Source organism: Stegostoma tigrinum, unplaced genomic scaffold (assembly GCF_030684315.1).
Source record: "Stegostoma tigrinum isolate sSteTig4 unplaced genomic scaffold, sSteTig4.hap1 scaffold_64, whole genome shotgun sequence".
NCBI classification, from domain to species: Eukaryota; Metazoa; Chordata; class Chondrichthyes; order Orectolobiformes; family Stegostomatidae; genus Stegostoma; species Stegostoma tigrinum.
In genome coordinates, this window is record NW_026728579.1 from 1,517,135 (window position 1) to 1,543,924 (window position 26,790).

At 51.1% G+C, this 26,790-nt stretch overlaps 1 pseudogene; it reads right to left on the reverse strand.

Annotated features, from left to right (window-relative positions):
* Positions 1 to 17,529: 17,529 nt before the first annotated feature.
* LOC132209067 (utrophin-like) overlaps positions 17,530 to 26,790 on the reverse strand; it is a 90,433-nt pseudogene continuing 81,172 nt past the window's right edge.

Genomic DNA, 26,790 nt, shown 5'->3' on the forward strand with positions numbered 1-26,790 from the left:
ACAATGGTGGAGGAACAGTAGCTTTGTATGTTATGAAGCCCTCCTTTATATTTATGAAGCAGGACTCAGTACAATTTAAACTAAAACATCCATCTCTTTCAACCGACGTGCATTCTCACTACACCCAAATCCAAAGTACAAACTAATTGGCTCTTTACTCGTTTCAAATAGTGGATCTTACAACCCCTATTTCACTGCTGGTAATCAGCATTCATTTAAATCACACTAGGTTGCAGCTATGAAGTGTGTTAATCACACATTCTTGTTCATTTTAAAAAGGCGCTCTGTTACCTCGGTTTTGAACTAGATTTCTCTTGTAATTTTGCTCCTTTGTCATACACATGGTATGTTCTACAGCATCTACCAAAAACAATTAGTAGTTAAACAAGTATCAATTCATTTTAGTTCACATGATGCCAACAAAATCTGGCAAACATGGTCAAAACATGGAATGCCAATCGAACCACTCCAAATACAACAGAACCTCCATAAATAAAATCTAATGGCAATATGAGGAATGAAGCTCCCAGAGATATGCATTCATCTGAGTGAAATCGTTGATTTTCTCGGCTTCTAACCCTTTCACAGGCAGAGAGATCCTGGCCCATGAACGTTCACTGCTTGAAAAAAATTCCCCTCTACATCGCCCTACATCTTTTCCCCAAAACATGAATGCATTCCCTTCTCCTTGTAACATCATCCACCAGCCATGGGAACACAGCCTCTCCACGTTTATCTTATCCCAACCAATCATAATCCTTTATGTCTCCATTAACTACTTATTAATCCCCTGTACTCCAATGAAAATAGCATTAGCTAAATTTGTTGATAAAATGTCACAATCCTAAAACAGGTTGGGTAAATTTCATCATTATTACTCAATACTACCAAAATTATTACTCTTGAAGTTTAGTCCCAGATTTGGGTGCATCATTCCAGTCCTATTTCAAGGTTCAGGATAACTTCTTCGTTTTAGCACTGTACGAGCTCCATTATACAGCCCCATCCCACAAATACAAAGGTGGGAAGGAGCACATAAAATCTGGAGGGCACTTGTGCGTACATGTGTGGAACTTCTGGGGAACTGTCAAGCAGCCTGCCTATCCTTTGGCCTGCTGAGATCAATTGATGGCAATTTATTGCGTAAGGAGATAGATGTCAATCAGGAAGGCAGTGAGCTTTACATGCACAATCCAGCCTCGAAAAACTGAGTTGGTAGGGGATCCTCATCCACAGGCCCCTTGGCCTGATCCAAGGCACTTCACGCCCTTAAACTCTCATCCAACGTTTCAACATCCCCGAACAACCCTCGACCACTCCGAACCTCTCGTCCGGGACCTGCCATCCAGCCATCAGCAACTTCAGACTCTTCTGGGCTCTAAGTGGCCAGGAGTTCTACAAGGTAGAACTTCCATCAAAGAGGCGCCCCATGTCCTGCCTCCAGCCATTTAATGCTGCAGGGCAGCTGTGAAGAGCATGGGCAGGGTCCCATTTGGCATTTCAACTGGGAGACACCTGAGCAGGAGTGGGGGCAACAGCACCATGTCGAGTACTATTCACCAGACCAAAACTTCCATATCCTCAGCATTCTCTCCAATGTTCTGCCAATTCAACAGTCAGTGCCCAAGGTTAGTGGGAAACCAGAAATAAGGAAAGATTTCAAAGTCGAGAAATAGAAAAGAAACTGACAATAAGAGCTTATTTAAACAAATGAAAAGGAAGGAAGAAGTCAAAGTGAACGCAGATCCCTTAAAGAATGGAGGCTGCAAAAATAATAATGGGGAATCAGGAAATGGCAAATGAGACAAATAAATGCTTCATGTCAGTCTTCACAGCAAAAGGCACAAATACCATCTCAAAACTATTTAGTGAACAAAGAGCAAAAAGCAGACAAGAAATATCACCAGAGAAGAGGTGCTCGGGGAACTAATGGGGTTAAAGGTCGATAGGTATCTGGGACCTGATGTACTCTGTGCTAGTATATTAAAAGATGTAGCTAGTGCGGCCTGACTTGAAATACTGCGTGCAGTTCAGGTCGCCCCATTACAGGAAGGATGTGGAAGCATTGGAAAAGGTTCAGAGGAGATTTACCAGGATGTTGCCTGGTCTGGAGTGAAGGTCTTACGAAGAAAGGCTGAGGGACTTGGGTCTGTTCGCATTGGAGAGAAGAAGGTTAAGAGGGGATTTAATAGAGACATACAAGATGATCAGTGGATTAGATAGGGTGGGCAGTGGGAGTCTTTTTCCGAGGATGATGACTTCAGCTTGTACAAAGGGGCACAGCTACACATTCAGGGATAATAGATTTGAGACAGATGTCAGAGGCAGGTTCTTTACTCAGAGAGTGGTAAGGGCGTGGATCGCCCTGCCAGCCAATGTGGTTCACTCAGCCACATTCGGGGCATTTAAACAGTCCTTGGGTAAGCAGATGAGCGCTGATGGGCTGGTGTAGCGGGGTGGGCTTATATTAGTTCACTGGTCGGTGCAACAACAAAGGCCGAAGGGCCTGTTCTGCGCTGTATCGTTCTATGTTCTAACCCCCCACCAGCACTCATCTTCACTGGTTTCATCCTCGCCGCTTCGAACTGTCTGTCTCCTCTCCAACTATCTTCTCAGCTATCCATCTTCAATCCGCCTCCCACTCTCTCCATATTTATTTCAGAATCCCCTTCCCCTGCCCCATTTCTGAAGAAGGGTCCAGATTCCAAACATCAGCCGTCCTGTTCCTCTAATGCTGCTTGGCCTGCTGCACTCATCCAGCTCTACACCTTGTTTCTTCAGATTATCCGGCATCTGCAGTTCCTACTATCTCTGAAGAGATTTTCTTTCTCTTCTCCCACAGCAGTCTTGGAAACAACTCATATGGGCGTGGGGATTTGTTCACTTTTAAACCAGCCAATAATTTCAATTTCACACTGCATCTTCCTGCTTTATAGACATCAATGCTCCTCCTTGAAGGGAGGACAGATGGGAGGTACTTGTCGACTGTATCGATGCCCTTCAGTTCTGAACACAGATTGCCCCATCACCCTTCGTACACCCCGGTTTCTAATTGGCCCTACTCTTTCCCTGGTTATTCTCCTGCTTGATATGCCTGCAGAATATCTTGATATTCTTTCCAATCTTGGCCACCACCGTATCTTCACACTTCATTTTTATACGTCACTAGTCATCCATTCATTTGCTCCCTTTGCACTTGTCATAAACATGTCCTGAACATTCCTCAAGATCCAGGGTTCTCCAGGCTTGTTGATCATAAATTTCACCCAAAACGGAACATAGCTGGCCTTTACTCTCCCAGTTCCTTTTCTGCTGTAGATTCGCCCTCAACTAACTTCCCAAAATATTACACCCAGATCCTGCCTTGTTTCAGTCAAATATGCCTTACCCCAAACCCAAAACATTTTTTTTTAAACAGATCTCCTCTCCCATGTTGAAAAGTCTGTTGTCGTGGTCACTAACACTAAAGCACTTAGCCACTGTCACCTTGAACACTGCCTTTGTGTCCCAGAAGTAGGTCCCTTACAAGCTCGTCTACATGGTGATGTTAAATAATCTCTCAAATGTATTTAAAGAATTATTTCCCAAGTCAAACTTTTATGTTATCTCAATTAATGTTGTGCAGTTGAAATCCACTAATATAATCTTTATATTATTATTTTCTCACCCCTCAGTGAATTACCTGCTCTTCAATTGCCCACTGCTTGGAGGCCGACAGCTTAAATTCCTCACCACATTAGCAAACCCTTGTGCAAGGATTTTGGTTCCTTTCTGCTTCAGCTGCAGACCAGCCAACTTGTAGAGGATATACCATCCCCACAAATTGTCCTTCAGATCCATGTGTCTAAATCCCTCCCCAAACACAAACACTTGAGCCAAGCATTCATCTGTTTTCTTCCCCTTTTTCTTGCCTTCTCAGCATGTGGCACCAGGAATAATCCAGAGATTGCAACTTTAGAGGTTCTGCTATTTAATCCACTGCCTAGCTCTCGGAACACTTGATGCAAGACCTCATCACTCATCTTACCAAAGTGTACATCGAGCTGCGTCTTACAGTCCTCCTCCTTCAGGATATTTTTAATGACATTGTTGATCTGGTTAACACGCCATAATGGAGTCACATCAATGACTGTGAAAAATCTGGTCCACCCAGATCGTCGCAATGGGCAAAAAAGCACACCAATGTCTCTACTTCCCAGGAGGCTAAGGCAATTCAAATATAAAGGGCAACTTTCATTGATGTACCAGAGAAAGCATCCTATCTGGATGCATATCATAGCATGGTTTGGCAACTGTTCTTCCTAAGAAAACAACAGACTCCACAGTCATGAACACAGCACAGTGCATCATGCAAATCAGCCTTCCACTCATTGATTCCACCTATACCTCCTGCTGCCTCGGGAAAGCAACTGACATTATCAAAGGTCTTTCTCACCCGCCAATTACACTCTCTTCTACCCTTTTCTGAAGGGAAGGTGTCAAAAAGTTTGTATTCATGTGTGAACAGATCCCAGAAAAGCTTCTTCACCACTGTTATTGGACATCTGAATAGAACACTTAAAATTTTAAATCTAATTTTGATCTTGCTCTCTGTGCATCTTCTCTGTTGCTGTCATTATGTTCCATTTCACTAATGCACCTTGTATGGTATGATCTGTCTATACTGCATGCATCACAGAACTTTTCACTGTACCTAGGCACATGTAATAATGAATACTCTAAATCAAATTGACTGTGTGCAAGAGAGAGGTGAACATATGATTGTGTTCAAGAGTGCAAAGACAGTGCACGAAAGTGTGAGCGTGCGCAGGACAGAATGTGTGCGCCAGTGACTGTGCTCAAGAGTGTGTAAACGAGAGTCAGCACAAAAGCGAGTGTAACAGCATGCATGAGGCAGTGAGAGTGTCTGTGAGAGCGAGTGAGCTTGAGAGCAAGTGAATTTGTAAGCCCAAGTGTGTGAGGGAGAGTTTTGTGTGTGTGTGTCTGTGTGTAGTTGAGAGTATGAACATTGGCAAAAGATCCTGCGAACAGGGCATGCAAGTGTGCCACGGAATGTGTGCAAGACCATGCATGATTGTATGACAGTATGGAGTATGAATGAGTGAGAACGTGACTCTGTGTGTGTGTGTCTGTCCGCGTGTGTCTGTCCGCGGTCAGTGTGTGTGGATAATATGTTTGTGCACGAGGGATAGGATATGCATGTGCAACATAGTGTGACTGTGAACTTCTGTTTGTGCCTGAGTGAAGTGTTGGGGGAGAATAGGGAGAGGAGAGATCGAGAGAGCGTATGTGAGAGAGATGAGATGAGGAGAGGAATAAGAAATGATGAGTGGTCAATACCTGGAGGAAAAAAAGAACAGTGTGTGAGTGTTAAGAGAAGCCGCTGGATAGAATATGGAGGCTAAAATAGTATCAGAGATAATGGGAACTGCAGATGCTGGAGAATTCCAAGATAATAAAATGTGAGGCTGGATGAACACAGCAGGCCAAGCAGCATCTCAGGAGCACAAAAGCTTCATGAATGGTCTAGGCCCGAAACGTCAGCTTTTGTGCTCCTGAGATGCTGCTTGGCCTGCTGTGTTCATCCAGCCTCACATTTTATTATCTTGGAATATGGAGGCTATTGTTTTACTGATGGTACTGAATGAAAAGCAAGTGACACCTCTACTTGTTAGGGGACAGGAGATGTGCATTAGAGAAGGAGATACAGTCAAGCCTTGTTAGAGACAGCAGACACATTGAAAATGCACAGAAACTGAAATTAAAGCTTTCTTGTCAATGTGTCAAGAGGTGAGACAAATATGACGGGCTAATATTGTACCTTTGTGCTCAGTAAAATCATAGAATCATGAATCAGAGAATCCTTACAGTGTGGAAACAGGTCCGTCAGTCCAACACATCCACACTGCCCCTCAAAGCATCCCACCGAGACCCATCCACCCATAACTCACCTAACCTACACATCACTGAACTCCTTGGGAAATTTAGCATGGCCAATCCACCGAACTTGCACGTCTTTTGACTGTGGGAGGAAACTGGAGCACCCAGAGAAAACCCATGCGGACACATGAAGAATGTGCAAACTCCACACAGATAGTCAAAGGGTGGAATTGAACCCAAGTTGCTGGTGCCGTGAGGCGGCAGTGTCAAGCAGAGCCCCTGTGCTCTTTATTATGCCAATTAAGCTGCAAGCATTATTTTTAAAGGAAGGAAACGTACCATCGTCACAGGATGCCAGTGCTTTCAATTTTCTATCAGCTTTGAGAACTTTATCCATGTCTGTCTTGACAAGGGCAAGGTGATGGCAATGGTGTGAACAGCAATTTGATTCACTCTAAATCAACTATAACACTAATTTCCAAAACTTTGAAAACTCAATGTCCTGTTTTTCGAAGATGTCTGCATGTTCCATGGAAAATCATGTATTTTCCACTGCCTACCAGGCCAATCATTTCTTCACTCTGATCTCTGTCTCTCTCGCTCTCTCTCTCTGTGTCTTGCCCTCTTTGATTTCTGTAATTCCCGCCCTCCCTACCCTCAGCTACCTGTACTCATATGCTCGAGGCTTCTCCAATTTTCTGATGTTCATGCTAAAGCTTTAAGATCCCCGCACTGAACGTCAGCAAATTTTTCCAGAAGCCTCAAATGACTGCTGCCCAGTGGCTCTTACATCCATTTTCATCACTATGAAGTGCTTTGAGAGGTTGGTCATGGGTCACATCAACTCCACCCTCCCACATTACCTTGATCCACTGCAATTCACCTACTGATGCAGCAGATCCATCGTCGATGTCCTCTCTTTGGCTTTACACACACCTCTGGAACGTCCAGATAACAAGGGCATCTACATCAAGCTCCTACTTATTGACCACATCTCCACCTTCAATACCCTAATGCCAAACAAACACATCTCCAAGATTTTGAGTAGGATTAATTTCTTATATTTTTATGCCAATTATATGACTGAATTAATTAAGTCGATTTAATTTTCAAACAAGTCTAGGTTTCTTTGTATTTCACCAGAGTCCAAATGTAAATTTATTCACATGCAAATTACATGAATGGCTTCAACATACAAATAAGTTCAGAGCTGATACACATTGTCATATAGGTTATGACACTCAGGAAACTTGATGTAGCAAAGACACCTAACATGTGCTGTCTCCATGATAACAAGGTGTCGAGCTGAATGAGCACAGCAGGCTGAGCAGCATCAGACGAGTAGGAAAGCTGACGTTTTTGGTCCAGATCTTTTGTCAGGAATCGGACACAAAAGAATCTGAGATAACAGGTGTAGAGCTGGATGATGCTGCTTGGCTTGTTGTGTTCATAAGACCATAAGACAGAGGAGTGGAAGTAAGGCCATTTGGCCCATCAAGTCCACTCTGGCATCTGAATCATGGCTGATGGGCATTTCAACTCCACTTCCCTGTACTCTCCCCATAGCCCTTGATTCATCCAGCTCTACACTTTGTTATCTTAGACTCCCCAGCATCGGCAGTTCCCACTATCTGTGTGGTCCTCCTCTACGTCAGGGAAACCAAGCGGAGGCTTGGTTCACACTAAACAACTGCACCTCCCAGTCGCCAACCATTTTAACTACCCCTCCCAATCCTCAGATGGACTGTCCATCCTGGACCTCCTGCAGTGCCACAACGATGGCACCCAAAGGTTGCAGGAACAGTACCACTTATTTTGCTTGGGAACCCTGCAGCCTAATGGTATCAGTGTGGATTTCACAAGCTTCAAAATTTCCCCTCCTCACCTACATCCCAAAACCAGCCCAGCTCATCCTCACCTCCCTAACCTGTCCTTCCTCCCACTTACCCACTCTCCCACCTCAAGCCCTACCCCCATCTCCTACCTACCAGCCTCATCCCACCCCCTTAGCCTGTTTGTCCTCCCTGGACTGACCGATCCCCTCCCTAACTCCCCACGTACACTCATCTTGACTGGCTCCATCCACCGCCTCTTTAACCTGTCTGTCTCCTCTCCACCTATCTTCTCCTTTATCCAGAGATAATGGGAACTGCAGATGCTGGAGAATCCAAGATAACAAAGTGTGAAGCTGGATGAACACAGCAGGCCAAGCAGCATCTCAGGAGCACAAAAGCTGACATTTCGGGCCTAGACCGTTCATCAGAGAGGGTGTTGGGGAGAGGGCTCCGAAATAAATAGGGAGAGAGACGGGGAAGCGGACCGAAGATGGAGACAAAAGAAGATAGGTGGAGAGGAGAGTATCGGTGGGAAGGTCGGGAGAGGATAGGTCAGTCCAGGGAGGACGGACAGGTCAAGCAAACAGGATGAGGTTAGTCAGGAGGAAATGGAAGTGCGGCTTGAGGTGGGAGGAGGAGATAGGTGAGAGGAAGAACAGGTTAGGGAGGCGGGACAAGCTGGGCTGGTTTTGGGATGCAGTGCGGGGAGGGGATGAGTTGGGCTCGTTTTGGGATGCAGTCGGGGAGGGGAGATTTTGAAGCTTGGGAACTTCACATCGATACGATTGGGCTGCAGGGCTCCCAAGCGGAATGAGTTGCTGTTCCTGCACTCTTTGCGTGGCACCATTGTGGCACTGCAGGAGGCCCACGATGGACAAGTCGTCTGAGGAATGGGAGGGGGAGTTAAAATGGTTCGCGACTGGGAGGTGCTGTTGTTTATTGCAAACCGAGCGGAGGTGTTCTGCAACGCAAACATGAGATTTTTTTCTTCTAGCTTGCACTCACTGGAGCACTGCAGCAAGCCTGAGACAGAGATTTTGCCCAGGGATCATGATGGAGTGCTCAAGTGACAGGCAATTGGAAACCTGGGGCCATTTTTACGGACAGAATATAGGTGTTCTGCCAAGCGGTTGGTCAGTCTGTGTTTCGTCTCCCCGATGCAGAGGGAGACCATATTGTGAGCAGTGAATACAGTAGACTAGATTGAGTGGTGTGGGTAAATCGCTGCTTCTCCTGGAAGCCTTGGATAATGAAGCCGGAGGAAGTAAATGGACAGATATTATGCCTTCTGTGGTGGCATGGAAAGTGCTGTCGGGTAATGGGGAGGTGTTGCGAATGGATAAAGAGTGGACTGAGGTGTCCTGACGGAATGGTCTCTGCGGAAGGCTGACAAGAGAGGGGAGGGGAATATTTGCCTGGTGGTGGAATCTTGTTGGAAATCGTGGCTGATGTTCTTCTAGATGTGGATATTGATGGGTTGGGCTTTGAGGACCAGTGCACATCATCAGGGGGGAGGCCAAAGTGTAGGAGATGGGTTGGACACAGCTGAGAGCTCTGTCAACCACGAACGCAAGGAATGCTCAGTTGAGGAAGAATGCAGACATTTCAGAATCCCTCCAACAGAAGACGAAATCATGAGAACAAGTGGATCTGTCTGGACAGTCCTGTTTGAAGATTATGGGAACTAAGACTACGTTGTTTGTCATAAAGGCTATGGTTGAGTGATCATATTCAAACTGAAGAGACCAAGAATGTGAGATTGGAGAATGGGTGGAGAACCATGCCTCGAGAATCCCTCTGCGGGTCTATGCTTGGCTTGGGCTACTATGGTTACCTTGTCCCAGTTTCGTATGAGAGGCGTGATCCTCCACCCATAATGCAGCCAACAAACAGATACAATTGGACCCCCACATACAAAACCATACAGATCAAAACCCGAAATGACAGTACTCATGGTAACTGACCGGACAGTATAAATTCCAGACAGAGTAGAGTAACATTGTTTCGCTGGAGGCTCTACTGATGATGTCACACATCATGGTGACGAAACGTCTCAATGAAAACAAGCCAGCTCGGCGAGCAAGTCAACAACCTCAATCAGAGAGCTGGCTGTTTTGAACTACCTTGTTCAAGTGTATCATTTTGGATCTTGAATGTTAAATCTCGCTCCAACACAGGGACGGAGGATTGCTGTTAACAGCTGCATTCTAACTAATTCATATTGAATCATTGTTTTGACCAGTCCAGAGATGTGCAGGTTAGGTGGATTGGGAATGCTGAATTACCCACAGTGCCCACATACGTGTAGTTTAGGTATATTAGCCATGGGAAATGCAGGCTGACAGGGATAGAGTTGGGAATGGGGATGGGTCTGGGTGGGATGCTCTTTGCAAGGTTGCTGCGGACTTGTTGAACTGAATGGCCTGTTTCCACACCGGGGATTCTATAAAACCAGGTTTTACTAAATTAGTGAGAGAGTGAGTTTATCAATTGCTCAATGCAAGAAGTCAGAAGGCACCACAAATACACACAAGTTAGAAACAAGAAATTAGCTCAAAAAACATAACCGTTAAGAGGGATACGGATAGTTCAGCCTTTGGATTGTTTGTGAAGAATAGAAAGTGGGATGTTGTGGCCACTACATTGGGCGATCCCCGGAATGCTTATGTGAATTCAGCAGTTAATTTTGAGATTCTTATTGAAATTCTTTTGACCTTGTTTCCTTTTTGACATTGCCCTGGTTTGCAGAGCTCAGAGCAAGAGATTGTCTTTTCTTCTAACCTGCAGCAGAGGCCTATGAAATGGCTGTCCTAGAACTGCGACCTCCACAACTCCATAGACCACACGAGCAGAGTCGCCCAGGAATACACACGATCTGACATTCAAGAACTATTGAGATAACAATACTCAGTGTGGGATTGCAAAAGACAGCATGTAGAAACAGAAAACAGCTGTAAATACTGTCAAGAGGTGAAATAAAGTTATAGAGCTAAATTAATGGCTCTTTGCTTACGTGCTCATTGTATTCAGAACAAAATCAACAAATTAATAGCACACATACAGGTTGGCGGGCATGATTTGAGAGCTATTACAAAGACATGGTTATAAGGAGATCAACACTGGGAGGTAAATGTGCAGGGCTACGTGACATTCCAAAAAGACAGGCAGGAGGGAAACTGACTAAGCGATGAAATTACTGAGAGAACAAGAAACAATCTTCAATCGGAAGACGTAGAATCCAATTGTATTTATTTGCTGACGGGAGGAGGACATCACTAGCTACGCAGTGTTTATTGTCCATCCCTCGTTGCCCAGGGGACAGTTCAGAGTCAATCATATGGCTGTGGGTCTGCAGTCACAAGTAGGCCAGACCACGTAAGGATGGCAGTTTGCTTTTCTAAAGGACATCAGTGAACCAGGTGGGTTTTTCTGACATTTGGCAATGGATTCATGGTCATCATTAGATTCTACATTCATGATTTTCTTTTATATTCAATTCAAATTCCACCATCTGCTGTGCTGGGATTTGAACACAGGTCCCCAGAATGTTAACTAACTCTCTGAATTAACAGTCCAGCAATACCACCACTGGGCCATTTCCTCCCCAATCTTGGAACAAGAAAACCTGTAGCTGACTCCCACATGGGGAAAAACACTGAACCAGGAGCTTCTTCAAACGAGGTGATCGCCTCTTCTTACATTTTAAGATAGCTATGAATTATCAGGACTTTGTGGGAAGCTACTAAATTGGGGGAAGGAGTATCAGGTAGGAGCAGAGCAGTATTAATTGGGAGGAGCTTTTATTGTACATGTCGACATTTGATACGTGGAAGTTATTTAAAGACCTACTGATCAGCGTTCAGATCTGCCCTATTCCAGGGAAGGAGGAATGACAAGGATGGCAATCTAAGGACATATGGACATAAGAAATAAAGCAGGAGTAGGTCATCTGTCTCTTCCAGCTCGCTCCGCCATTCAATAAGGTCATCACTGATCTTTTTGCGGACTCAGCTCCACTTACCCTCCCATTCACCATAATCCTCAATTCCTTTCCTGTTCAAAGATCTATCTGTCTTGGCCTTTAAAACATTCAACCAGGGAACCTCAACTGTTTCAGTGGGCAGAGAATTCCACAGATTCACAACCCTTTGGATGAAGAAGCTCATCCTCAACTCAGTCTTAAATCTGTTCACCCTTATTTTGAGGCTGTGCCCCGGAGATGTACTTTCACCCATCAGTGGAACGAACTTCAGTGCTCCTTTCCTGTGTATTTCTTTCGTAATTTTAAAAGTTGCTATTAGAACATCCCTCAATTTTCGAAGTTTCAGTGAGTGCAATCGTAGTCTCCTCAAACTCTCCCCATACAGCAACATTTTCAATTCTGGAATCAATCTTGTGAAGCTCCTTTGCACCCCCTCCAGTGCCAGTACATCCTTTCTCCAGTGAGGAGACTAAAACTGTACAAACTACTCTACATCAAGCCTCACCAGCACCCTATACAACTGGAGCATCCCCTCCCGATTTTTAAACTGCATCACTCGAGCAATAAAGGACACTATTCCATTTGTTGCCTCAATTACCAGCTGCGTCTGCAAACGTTTTGTGCTTCATACACAAGGCTGCCCAGCTCCCTCTGCATAGCAGCATGCTACAATTTTTCACCATTTATGTAATACTCCATTTTGCCCGAATTGCCACCAAAATGGATAGCCTCACATTTTCCATCATTGCACTCCATCTGCTAGACCCTTGTCCATTCACTTACACTTTCTGTGTCCTTCTGCAGACGTTCATTATCCTCTTCACACTTAACACTAAAATGTGTGGGAGAGTAATCTGTGAACTATAATAGAACATATAACAACACAGCGCAGAACAGGCCCTTCGGCCCTCCATGTTGCGCCGAGCTGTGAACTAATCTAAGCCTATTACCCTACACGACCCCATCGTCAACCATATGCTTATCCAAGGGCTGTTTAAAGGCCCCTCATGTGGCTGAGGTAACAACATTGGCAGGCAGAGCATTCCACGCCCTTAACATTCTCTTAGTAAAGAACCTACCTCTGACATCTGTCTTAAAACCATCACCCCTCAATGTGTAGCTGCACCCCCTTGTACAAGCTGAAGTCATCGTCCTCGGAAGAAGACTCTCACTGTCCACCCTATCTAAACCACTGATCATCTTGTATTATCTCTATTAAATTCCCTCTTAGCCTCCTTCTCTCCAATGAGAACAGGCCCAAGATCCTCAGCCTTTCTTCACAAGACCTTCGCTCCAGACCAGGCAACATCCTGGTAAACCTCCTCTGCACCTGTTCCAACGATTCCGAGGCCGCACTAGTGTTTGGAAGTTGCAGCATGACATCACGTCTCCGGAACTCAATCCTTCTACCATTGCAACCTAACACACCATCAGACTCCTGAACAGCACCATCTACCTGGGTAGCAATTTTCAGGAATCTATGCACATGGACACCAAGATCCCTCTGCTCACCTACACTGTCAAGAATCTTTCCGTTGACCCGGTGTTCTGCCTTCCTATTAGTCCTCCCAAAGTGAATCACCTCACATTTTTCCGTATTAATCTCCATTTGCCAACTTTAGGGACAATTCTGCAGTTTATCCAAGTCTCCCTACAACATGCAACATTCTTCCACAATGTCCACCACTCCACCGACTTTAGTGTCATCTGCAAACTTACTAACCCATCCACCACTGCCTGCGTCCAAGTCATTTACACAAATGACAAACAGCAGTGGTCTCACAACAAATCCTTGAGACACACCACCAGTAATCAGACTCCAGGCTGAATATTCTCCATCAACCAGCACTCGTTGCCTTCTTACCGAAAGCCAGTTTCTCATCCAAATGGCTAAAGCTCCCTCAATCCCGTGCCTCTGTATTTTCTCCAATAGCCTACCATGGGGAAACTTATCAAAGGCTTTACTCAAGTCCATGTACACCACGCCAACTGCCCGACCCTCATCCACATGTTTGGTCACCTTCTCAAAAAATTCAATGAAGTTTCTGAGACATGACCTGCCCTTGACGTATCCATGTTGACTATCTCCAATCACATTGTTGCTTTCTAGATGATTATAAATCCTATCTCTTATAATCCTTTCCAAAATTTTTCCTACAACACACCCAAGGCTCACAGGTCTATAATTGCCTGGGTCATTCCTACTACCCCTCTTGAACAAGGGCACAACATTTGCAATCCTCCACTCCTCTGGTACGAAACCTGTAGACAATGAGGACTCCAAGATCAAGGCCAAAGGCTCCACCACCTCCTCCCTAGCTTCCCAGGCAATCCTCGGAAAAATCCCATCAGGCCCAGGGGTTTTATCTACCTTCACACGTTGTCGAATTGATAACACTTCCTCCTTCCTAACCTTAACCCTTTCAATTCTAGTAGCCTCTAACTCAGTCACCTCCTCTACAATATTCTCCTGTCCCTCAGTGAAAACAGATGAGAAATATTCATTTAGCACCTCTCCAATCTCCACAGCGTCCACACACAACTTCCCACTTCTGTCTTGGACTGGCCCTATGCCTACCCCAGACATCCTCTTATTCCTCACATACCTATCGAAAGCTTTCGGGTTCTCCTTTATTTACCTGCCAATGTCTGCTCATGTACCCTCCTTGCTCTTCTTAACTCTCTCTTTAAATCCTTCCCAGCTAATCTGTAGCTCTCCATCACCTCATCTGAACCATCTGGTCTCATCATCACATCAGCCTCCCTCTTCTGCTTAACAAGAGATACAAGTTTTTTTTAGTTAACCACAGTTCCCTTAGCTTATCGCTTCCTCCCTGCCTGAAGGGACGTGCCTATCAGGGACACGCAATATCTGTTCCTTAAACCAGCTCCACAATTCAATTGTCCCCATCCCCTGCATTTTGCTAACCCATTCTATGCCTCCTAAGTCTTGACTAATCACCTTATAAGGGAGGAATGGAGAAGCCGATAGTGAAGAGGACGATCAGAGGTTACAGCAGAACATAGATAGACTGGAGAGTTGGGCAGATAAATGGCAGATGGAGTTCAATCCAGGCAAATGCGAGGTGATGCATTTTGGAAGATCACATTCAAGGACAAACTATACAGTAAATGGAAAAGTCTTGGGGAAAATTGATGAACAGAGAGATCTGGGCGTTCAGGTCCATTGTTCCCTGAAGGTGACAATACAGGTCAATAGGGTGGTCAAGGCGGCATATGGCATGCTTTCCTTCATTGGACAGGGTATTGAGTACAAGAGTTGGCAGGTCATGTTGCAGTTGTATCGGACTTTGGTTCGGCCACATTTACAGTACTGTGTCCATTACCAAAAGGACGTGAACGCTTTGGACAGGGTACAGAGGAGGTTCACCAGGATGTTGCCTGGTATGGAGGGTGCTAGCTACAAAGAGAGGTTGAGTAGATTAGGATTATTTTCATGAGAAAGATGGAGATTGGGGGGGACCTGATTGAGGTCGACAAAATCATGAGGGTATAGACAGGGTGAACAGCAAAAAGCTTTTGCCACCCAGAGCGGAGGACTCAATTACTAGGGGTCATGAGTTCCAAGTGAGAGGAGGAAAATTTAGGGGAGATATGCATGGAAAGTTCTTTACAGAGAGGTTGGTGGGCACCTGGAACGCATTGCCAGTGGAGGTGGGCGACGCAGACACATTAGCATCTTTTAAGATATATTTGGACAGGTACACGGACGGGCAGGGAGCAAATGGACACAGACCGTGAGCAAACAGGTGAGAAGTTAGACAGAGGATCTTGATCGGCGCAGGCTTGGAGGGCAAAAGGGCCTGTTCGTGTGGTGTAATTTGCTTTGTTGTTTTGACTGACTGGAGGGAAGGAGGAAAGGATGGCTGGAGGGAGGGAGGGAGGAATGGATGGCTGGAGGGAGGGAGGGAGGGAGGAATGGATGGCTGGAGGGGGGGAGTGAGGCCTGACGGGAGGAAGGAATGGATGAATGGACGGGGCAAGGAGCAGGAGGACGGGGTGGGGGGGGGGAAGGAGAAGGAGGACGGGGGTGGGGGAGGAGGAGGACGACGGTGGGGGGGGGGAAGGAGGAGGACGATGGTGGGGGGGGGAAGGAGGAGGACGATGGTGGGGGGGGAAGGAGGAGGAGGACGGTCGGGGGGGGAAGGAGAAGGAGGACGGGGGGGTAAGGAGAAGGAGGACGGTGGGGAAGGGGAAGGAGAAGGAGGACGGTGGGGGGGGAAGGAGAAGGAGGACGGGGGGGGGTAAGGAGAAGGAGGACGGTGGGGAAGGGGAAGGAGAAGGAGGACGGCGGGGGGAAGGAGAAGGAGAAGGAGGACGGGGGGGGGAAGGAGGACGGGGGGGGGGAAGGGGAAGGAGAAGGAGGACGGTGGGGAAGGAGGAGGACGACGGGCGGGGGGAAGGAGGAGGAGGAGCGGGGAGTGGGGGGGAGGAGGAGAAGCCGGTGGGGGGAGGGAGTTGAACACAGCAGACATCCTGACATCAGCTTCCCTGGCCTCTGATGCTGCATGTCCTGCTGTGTTCATGCTCATGAACACCTCGTTACCTCCCATTCTCTTTTGTTTGTGTTTTCTTGCTGTTCCTCCCTCACTCTGATTCTCTCCCCCTCTCTCACCTCTGCTGGCCCGAATTTCACTCCCTTGTCATGCTCCTTTATTTCCATCTTTCTGTCCCTTTTCTCTCTCCCACCACAAATTCACTCTCTCTCACTCTGGCTTTATTCACAGGGGGAGAGAGTACAAGAGGAAAGGAAACCAAAGCACACAGCGCCTTCGGCTGAGAGAGAAATTAAGAACTGCCGGAGATTTTCCAAACCGTGACACAGGAGTTGCCTCTCCCTGTCTCTCTCGACAGTCTCTGTCACTGCCTCACCCAACCCCACACCCATTCGTGTCCCATGGTGACTCTCCACAAACCCACCTCCGGGTGGAAATGCAAACACAAGTTGCTGGAAATGCTCAGCATCTGTGAAGAAAAAGTCCCGAGGTAGCGTTTTGGGTGCGATGACCCTTTCCCTCCGAGCTCCGGCTAGAAATGCTCCAGCCTCTGGGACAGGGTCCCCTTGTAGTCGGAGAGCTGCGGCTCCATCTCGGCTGTTCGCTTGGCGCAGGGCATCAAGAGCTCCCCTCAGCCCCAGGAAGGGGTATGTTCACCCCCTAACCTTATACTGACAGTGGTTGTGTTCTTCCCTCATCCCCGGGAGCCCCTCCTGCCTTCTCACCTGGTCGTCGGAGTGCTATTCGGCTACGGAGGGCGGTGCGATAAAGATTCCACTTCCCACAGCCGCGGGGGAAGGGGGCATCCCTTCACTCCTAAACCTCCTCCCATCTCATCTTGTGGTAGTGGCTGTTCGGCTGCAGAAAGCAGCGCTGCCCGTGACCCCAAACCTCCCGACAACACCCCCCTCCGAACCCAACCCCCACCATGCCCCTTTTGCAGTAGCTGTAGGCCACTCAGTCACAGGGCTGTATGATAGTGACTCTCCCCATGTCTCCTCGCTTCCAGGACGGCTATCCTCCAACGCCTACCCCATCCCATCCCGCTCCTTCCCTTTACCTTGTAGTCGGAGAGCTGTAGGCAGTTCTGCTACGGAAACCCGCGCAGGGCTGTATAATAGACACCCTCCCAATGTCCCCAGCCTTCCCCTCACCCGGGGAGGGGTATTCTCACCCCCAAAACATACATTCCCAACCCCTCGCTTTGTGATAGGAGCGGCGCAGGATGTGAAACAGGGACCGTGCTCATGTCCCCAGTCCTCCCTTCACCCCAAACCCCACTGTGACCTTGCAGTCGGAGATCGTTGTCGGCTGCTCAGCCACGGAAGGCGTCGCGTACCGCGGCCAGGTACTCGGGGAGCGCAGGCTCGGTGCCAGGCAGCTGTTCAGGCAGGTAGCTGTGCCCAGGAGCCGGGCAAAGAGGCCTTCTCCCACCTCGGATCCCCGGTCCTGGCAAAGGCGGCGCAGGGCCGAGCCACTGAGCAGCGAGCGCTCCAGCAGCCCGGATGCCTGCTCCTAGCCCGGTGGTCATGCTGGAGGCCGCTGGAGAACAGGGGGTTGTAGGGGTCCGGGAGCGTGGTGCGATGATCCCCGCTGCCGAAACCCTGGGTCCTCAGCCCCTCCCGGGAAAAGGGATCCAGACAGCGGACTCGTCGCCGAGGGAGAGGGGGAAAAAGGCGTGAGTAGGAACAGGAGAGGAAGGGGATTGACTGCGAGGGAGAAAGAGACAGAGTGTGTGTGAGAGAGAGAGGGGATTAGAAATGCAGTCTGATTGCGGATGGGCTGGGTTTAAACAGAGATTTTTAAACTTTGTTCGAACGAAACCCAGAACGCTGCCTGCTGAGCGAGTGGAGAGGCTCGGACAGAGAGGAAGAGAGACACAGGGAAAGACAGGGGGGCGGGGGAGAGGGGACAGAGAGAGGTCACAGGGAGAGACGGAGAGACAGGGGAGAGAGAACGGCAGAAGCACACACAGAGGGAGGCAGAGACAAGAGGAGAGACAGAGAGGGGCGCACACACACACAGACCAAAGAGACAGAGAAAGAGAGAGACAGAGAAGTGCACAGCGAAGTGGCAGAGACAAGACGACAGAGAGAGAGATACAGAGACAGAGAGAGAGATACAGAGACATAGAGTGAGGCACACACAGAGAGATGGAGAGACAGAGATTGTGTGAGTGGGGCAGGGGGTGGGTTTGGAGAAAATGGGAGAGAGAGAGAAAGAGACAGAGTCGTAGAGTTGTACAGCAGTGAAACAGACCCTTCAGTCCAACTCCTCCATGCCGACTGGGGGGCCGGGGCCCGTGGGCGGGACAGGGCCGCGGGGGGCCGGGGCCCGTGGGCAGGAGAGGGCCGCGGGGGGCCGGGGCCCGTGGGCGGAACAGGGCCGCGGGGGGCCGGGGCCCGTGGGCGGGACAGGGCCGCGGGGGGCCGGGGCCCGTGGGCGGGACAGGGCCGCGGGGGGCCGGGGCCCGTGGGCGGGACAGGGCCGCGGGGGGCCGGGGCCCGTGGGCGGGACAGGGCCGCGGGGGGCCGGGGCCCGTGGGCGGGACAGGGCCGCGGGGGGCCGGGGCCCGTGGGCGGGACAGGGCCGCGGGGGGCCGGGGCCCGTGGGCGGGACAGGGCCGCGGGGGGCCGGGGCCCGTGGGCGGGACAGGGCCGCGGGGGGCCGGGGCCCGTGGGCGGGACAGGGCCGCGGGGGGCCGGGGCCCGTGGGCGGGACAGGGCCGCGGGGGGCCGGGGCCCGTGGGCGGGACAGGGCCGCGGGGGGCCGGGGCCCGTGGGCGGGACAGGGCCGCGGGGGGCCGGGGCCCGTGGGCGGGACAGGGCCGCGGGGGGCCGGGGCCCGTGGGCGGGACAGGGCCGCGGGGGGCCGGGGCCCGTGGGCGGGACAGGGCCGCGGGGGGCCGGGGCCCGTGGGCGGGACAGGGCCGCGGGGGGCCGGGGCCCGTGGGCGGGACAGGGCCGCGGGGGGCCGGGGCCCGTGGGCGGGACAGGGCCGCGGGGGGCCGGGGCCCGTGGGCGGGACAGGGCTGCGGGGGCCCGTCCCCGTGGGCGGGACAGGGCTGCGGGGGCCCGTCCCCGTGAGGGGGACAGGGCTGCGGGGGCCCGTCCCCGTGGGCGGGACAGGGCTGCGGGGGCCCGTCCCCGTGAGGGGGACAGGGCTGTGGGGGCCCGTCCCCGTGAGGGGGACAGGGCTGCGGAGGCAAATCGCCGTGAGCGGGAGAGGGCTGCGGGGGCCGGTCCCTGTGAGCGTCTCAGAAATGCAGGGGCAAGTTGATCCGGTGAATTCAAGTATGAAATTACACGAAAGACAGCAATGAATTTAAAGCATCAAGAGGAAAGAGATTTGGAATCCAGCATTCGTTCATGGGGATGGAGCAGCGCTTGGAATATTGCCTTCAGTTCTGGTCGCTTCATTACAGGGAGGATGTGGAAGCTTTAGAGAGGGTGCAGAGGAGATTTAGCAGGATGCTGCATGGAATGGACGGCACGTCTTATGAGGAAGGGTTGAGGGGGCGAGGACTTTTCTCATTGGAGCAAAGAAGAATGAGAGGTGACTTGATAGAGGTATACAAGATGATGAGAGGCATAGCTGGAGTGGATAGTCAGAGATTTTTTCCCAGAGCAGAAATGACTAGCACGAGGGGGAGAAATTTTAAGGTGACTGGAGGAAGGAATAGGGGAGATGTCAGACCTAAGTTCTTTACACAGAGAGTGGCGGGTGTGTGGAATGCGCTGCTGGCAGTGGTAATGGAGTCAGATACATTTAGAGACTTTTAAGCGACTCTTGGATAGGCACATGAAGGACAGTAAAATGAAGGGTATGCAGGGTAGTTTGATCTTAATGGGATAATAGGACGGCACAACATCGTGGGCCGAAGGGCCTGTACTGTTCTTTGTTCTATGTTCAGCCAAAGGTTCTTTTCTTTTGAGGAGAGAGTAATTGATTGTAGTTTTTAAAGACAGAACTGGAGGACAGAGAAAGATATCAAGGAAGGTTGCACGTTAGTGACAGTATCAACAAGTCCTCAGCAAATGTACTCTCTGAGTAACTACACTGTTTTGAAGGCGAGAGGACCAATGATATCAGTTAAGCCCCCCTTGTTTTTGTATTGTCTACTTCTGACATATGCGCAAATGGACAACCTCACTCTCCTGCAAAGCTGCAGAATGAATAATGCTGCAATATTTGTCAACTCCCAAATGGGCATTGATACATTAGTAAATCTCACATCAATAAACTTACGTCTCAAGGTTCTCGCCTTCTAGAGCTGTTTGTACTGGTAAATAACCCAAGCGAGGATGTTTGGCAAAATATTTCTTACTTATTTTTCAGCACCTTGCTGAAATCACGCACATCTTCACCTGATGTTGTCTAAAAATGTAAAATAAATCAAATTCAGTTCAGAATTAATCATGAACCAATCTACTCAACTCACTCTATAATCCATGCTATCCCTGCTAAATGTCTTGAGGATGTAAAATTAAAGACTCTGCAATTCTGAGGGATAAAGTCGCTATCTTTCTGTAAGATTATGATAAAGGTTAGATATGTCTGAATGTGAGTTTCGAACAATTAAGCTTGAGTTTCATAGAGTCATACAGCATGAAAAAAGATCCTTTGGCCCAACCAGTCTATGCTGATCACAATCCCAAACTCAACTAGTTCCACCTGCCTGTGCTTGGCCCATATCTCTCCAAACATTTCTATCATCTTTCTATCTTCTGGCTACAACATCACCTGAACAGAATTCTCCATCTTGTGGTCAAATACTAAAACTATACAATTAAGTAATTTCAAATGATACACAGATCCAGGATTCACATTAGTGGCCTTTCTGGTTGAATTGCTAATTATTTTAACAACAGTGCATTTTCTGTCAAATTATGCCATGTATAATTACTGATCCAAAATTCATCTCATTGGGTTTCATTTTTTTGGTTTTTTGTATTGAGTCAAAGATGAGATCAATACAGGGGGGGAGAAGGGAGCAGGACGAGGGGGGGAGAAGGGAGCAGGACGAGGTGGGGAGAAGGGAGCAGGACGAGGTGGGGAGAAGGGAGCAGGACGAGGGGGGGAGCAGGGAGCAGGACGAGGGGGGGAGAAGGGAGCAGGACGAGGGGGGGAGAAGGGAGCAGGACGAGGAGGGGAGAAGGGAGCAGGACGAGGAGGGGAGAAGGGAGCAGGACGAGGGGGGCAGAAGGGAGCAGGACGAGGGGGGCAGAAGGGAGCAGGACGAGGGGGGGAGAAGGGAGCAGGACGAGGGGGGGAGAAGGGAGCAGGACGAGGTGGGGGAGAAGGGAGCAGGACGAGGTGGGGGAGAAGGGAGCAGGACGAGGGGGGGGAGAAGGGAGCAGGACGAGGGGGGGGAGAAGGGAGCAGGACGAGGGGGGGGAGAAGGGAGCAGGACGAGGGGGGGAGAAGGGAGCAGGACGGGGGGGGGGAGAAGGGAGCAGGACGGGGGCGGGGAGAAGGGTGCAGGACGAGGCGGGGAGAAGGGAGCAGGACGAGGGGGGGAGAAGGGAGCAGGACGAAGGGGGGGGAGAAGGGAGCAGGACGAGGGGGGGGGAGAAGGGAGCAGGACGATGGGGGGAGAAGGGAGCAGGACGGGGGGGGGGAGAAGGGAGCAGGACGAGGGGGGGAGAAGGGAGCAGGACGAGGTGGGGGAGAAGGGAGCAGGACGAGGGGGGGGGCGGGGGGAAGGAGGAAGGGAGATGAACACAGCAGACAGGCTGACATCACCTCTACACCCAGAATATTCAGACCCTTCAGAAGCGTTTCTCCCTGCGACTCCTGAAACAGACACTCGCAGCCATGCGCCGGCACCTCCACACACTGCAATCCAGCCTGCCCCAGCTCAGAGCCTCCCTCTCCCAGACCTGCACAGGACCCCTGCTGTTTTTTATCCGCCGCAGGATCCACAGACTGAACACCCAGTTCCACTCAGCTTTACTGGACACCAAAAATCCTAAGTACAACCAACTCACGGGCCCCTGCCACCCACAAGAGGATTCCTGCGCCTCCCAAATCCCGAGTCTGTACCTGCCCCGCCGCCATTGAACATGAAGACACGGCCGGAGACCCCACCGATGACGTCACATCCGCCTCCGCCGGCCACACCACTTCCGGAACCGCTGCTGCACTCACCACCTCCACTTCCACAGATACAACACCTCACACACCACCCTCACCGCAGCTGCTGCCGCCTCCCCCGATACTCCAACAGCCGACGGAACCCCGCCCACGGCCGACGACCTCATCGCTCCGCCCACAGCCTCCACAGCCAGCAACCCCAGAGGAGACAGCCACACTGAGCCCTGCCACATGTTCACCGTCTCCCCAGACCTCCCACTGACTGAGGACGAACGGTCAGTCCTCAGTAAGGGGCTCACCTTTGTCCCCCTACAACCACACATCAACCAATACCAGTCACGATTGGACATAGAGCAGTTTTTCCGCCGTCTTCGCCTCCATGCCTACTTCTTCAACCGGGAACCTAACCCTCCCTCCACTGACCCCTTCACCCGCTTCCAACACAAGTCCTCCTCCTGGACACCACCCCCAGGCCTCCTAACCTCCCTCGACCTCTTCATCTCCAACTGCCGTCGAGACATTAACCGCCTCAATCTCTTCACCCCTCTCACCCACTCCAACATCTCCCCTGAAGAACGGACAGCCCTCCGCTCCCTCCGCTCCAACCCCAACCTCACCATCAAACCCGCAGACAAGGGTGGCGCAGTGGTAGTAGGGCGCACTGACCTCTACATCGCCGAGGCCGGACGCCAATGCACCGACACCACCTCCTACTGCCCCCTCGATCATGACCCCACACCCGAGCACCAAACCATCATCTTCAACACCATTCATGACCTCATCACCTCTGGGGACCTCCCACCCACAGCCTCCAACCTCAGTGTTCCCCAACCCTGCATGGCCCGTTTCTATCTCCTTCCCAAAATCCACAAACCTGCCAGCCCTGGTCGACCCATCGTCTCAGCCTGTTCCTGCCCCACCGAACTCATCTCCAGGTGGACTCCATTTTCTCCCCTTTGGTCCAGGAACGCCCTACCTACGTCCGTGACACCACCCACGCCCTCCACCTCCTCCAGGACGTCCAATTCCCTGGCCCCCAACACCTCATCTTCACCATGGACGTCCAGTCCCTATACACCTGCATTCTGCATGCAGATGGCCTCCAGGACCTCCGCTTCTTCCTGTCCCGCAGGCCCGACCAGTCCCCCTCCACTGACACCCTCATCCGCCAAGCCGAACTCGTCCTCACCCTCAACAACTTCTCTTTTGACTCCTCCCACTTCCTACAGACTACGGGGGTGGCCATGGGCACCCGCATGGGCCCCAGCTATGCCTGCCTCTTTGTCGGTTACGTGGAACAGTCCCTATTCCGCACCTACACAGGACCCAAACCCCACCTCTTCCTCCGGTACACTGATGACTGTATCGGCGCCGCCTCTTGCTCCCCAGAGGAGCTCGAACAGTTCATCCACTTCACCAACACCTTCCACCCCAACCTTCAGTTCACCTGGGCCATCTCCAGCACATCCCTCACCTTCCTGGACCTCTCGGTCTCCATCTCAGGCAACCAGCTTGTAACTGATGTCCATTTCAAGCCCACCGACTCCCACAGCTACCTAGAATACACCTCCTCCCACCCACCCTCCTGCAAAAATTCCATCCCATATTCCCAATTCCTCCGCCTCCGCCCCCACAATAAGACATTCCACTCCCGCACATCCCAGATGTCCAAGTTCTTCTCGGACAGCAACTTTCCCCCCACAGTGATCGAGAACGCCCGTGACCGCGTCTCCCGTATTTCCCGCAACACATCCCTCACACCCCGCCCCCGCCACAACCGCCCAAAGAGGATCCCCCTCGTTCTCATACACCACCCCACCAACCTCCGGATACAACGCATCATCCTCCGACACTTCCGCCATCTACAATCCGACCCCGCCACCCAAGACATTTTTCCATCCCCACCCCTGTCTGCCTTCCGGAGAGACCACTCTCTCCGTGACTCCCTTGTTCGCTCCACACTGCCCTCCAACCCCACCACACCCGGCACCTTCCCCTGCAACCGCAGGAAATGCTACACTTGCCCCGACACCTCCTCCCTCACCCCTATCCCAGGCCCCAAGATGACATTCTACATTAAGCAGAGGTTCACCTGCACATCTGCCAATGTGGTATATTGCATCCACTGTACCCGGTGCGGCTTCCTCTACATTGGGAAAACCAAGCGGAGGCTTGGGGACCGCTTTGCAGAACACCTCCGCTCAGTTCGCAACAAACAACTGCACCTCCCAGTCGCAAACCATTTCCACTCCCCCTCCCATTCTCTAGATGACATGTCCATCATGGGCCTCCTGCACTGCCACAATGATGCCACCCGAAGGTTGCAGGAACAGCAACTCATATTCCGCCTGGGAACCCTGCAGCCATATGGTATCAATGTGGACTTCACCAGTTTCAAAATCTCCCCTTCCCCTACTGCATCCCTAAACCAGCCCAGTTCGTCCCCTCCCCCCACTGCACCACACAACCAGCCCAGCTCTTCCCCCCGCCCCCCACCACCCACTGCATCCCAAAACCAGTCCAACCTGTCTCTGCCTCCCTAACCGGTTCTTCCTCTCACCCATCCCTTCCTCCCACCCCAAGCCGCACCGCCATCTACCTACTAACCTCATCCCACCTCCTTGACCTGTCCGTCTTCCCTGGACTGACCTATCCCCTCCCTACCTCCCAACCTATACTCTCTCCACCTATCATCTTTTCTCTCCATCTTCGGTCCGCCTCCCCCTCTCTCCCTATTTATTCCAGAACCCTCACCCCATTCCCCTCTCTGAAGAAGGGTCTAGGCCCGAAACGTCAGCTTTTGTGCTCCTGAGATGCTGCTTGGCCTGCTGTGTTCATCCAGCCTCACATTTTATTATCTTGGATTCTCCAGCATCTGCAGTTCCCATCATCTCTGACATCAGCTTCCCTGCGTCTCTGATGCTGCTTGTACTGCTGTGTTCATCCGCATCAACACCTTGTTACCCCCCATTCTCCTTTGTTTGTGTTTTCTTGCTCTTCCTCCCTCCCTCTGATTCTCACCTCTGCTGGCTCTAATTTCACTCCCTTGTCATGTTCCCTTATTTCCATCTTTCTGTCCCTTCTCTCTCTCTCTCCGCCCACAAACTCACTCTGGCTTTATTCACAGGGGGAGAGAGTACAAGAGGAAAGGAAACCAAAGCACGCAGCGCCTTCGGCTGAGAGAGAAATGAATAACTGCCGGAGATTTTCCAAACCCTGACACGGGGGTTGCCTCTCTCTCTCTCAACAGTCTCTGTGACTGCCCCATCAAACCCCACACCCATTCCCGTCCCATGGTGTCTCTCCACAAACCCACCTCCGGGTGGAAATGCAAACACAAGTTGCTGGAAATGCTCAGCATCTGTGAAGAAAAAGTCCCGAGGTACCGTTTTGGGTGCGATGACCCTTTCCCTCCGAGCTCCGGCTGGAAATGCTCCAGCCTCTGAGACAGGGTCCCCTTGAGGTCGGAGAACTGCGGGTCGATCTCGGCTGTTCGCTTGGCATCAGGAGCTCCCCTCAGCCCCAGGAAGGGGTATGATCACCCCCTAACCTTATACTGACAGTGGTTGTGTCCTTCCCTCATCCCCGGGAGCCCCTCCTGTCTTCTCACTTTGTCGCCGGGGTGCTATTCGACTACGGAGGGCTGTGCGATAAAGATCCTACTTCCCACAGCGGCAGGGGGAGGGGGCATCCGTTCGCTCCTAAAACACCCCCTCCCATCCAATCTTGTGGCAGTGGCTGTTCGGCTGCAGAAAGCGGCGCTGCCCGTGACCCCAAACCTCCCTACAACACCCCTCTCCTAATCCGACCCTTTTGCAGTAGCTGCAGGCCACTCAGTCACTAGGCTGTACAATAGTGACTCTCCCCATGTCCAATCACTTCCAGGACGGCTATCCTCCAACCCCGACCCCATCCCATCCGCCTCCTTCCCTTTACCATGTAGTACGAGAGCTGCAGGCTGGTCGGCTACGGAAACCCGTGCAAGGCTGGATAATAGACACCCTCCCGATGTCCCCAGCCTTCCCCTCACCCGGGGAGGGGAATTCTCACCCCCAAAACATCCATTCCCAACCCCTCGCTTTGGGATAGGAGCGGCGCAGGATGTGAAACAGGGACCGTGCTCATGTCCCTAATCCTCCCTTCACCCCAAACCACCAACCCCAGCTTACCTTACAGTAGGAGATAGTTGTCGGCTGCTCAGCTACGGAAGGCGTCGCGGACCCGCAGCTGGATGCTCGGGGAGCGCGGGCTCGGTGCCAGGCAGCTGTGCCCAGGCGCCGGGCGAAGAGGCCTTCTCCCACCTCGGATCCCCGCTCCCGGCACAGGCGGCGCAGGGCCGAGCCACTGAGCAGCGAGCGCTCCAGCAGCCCGGATGCCTGCTCCCAGCCCGGTGGTCATGCTGGAGAACAGGAGGTTGTAGGGGTACGGGAGCGTGGTGCGATGATCCCCGTTGCCGAACAGCTGGGTCCTCAGAACCCTC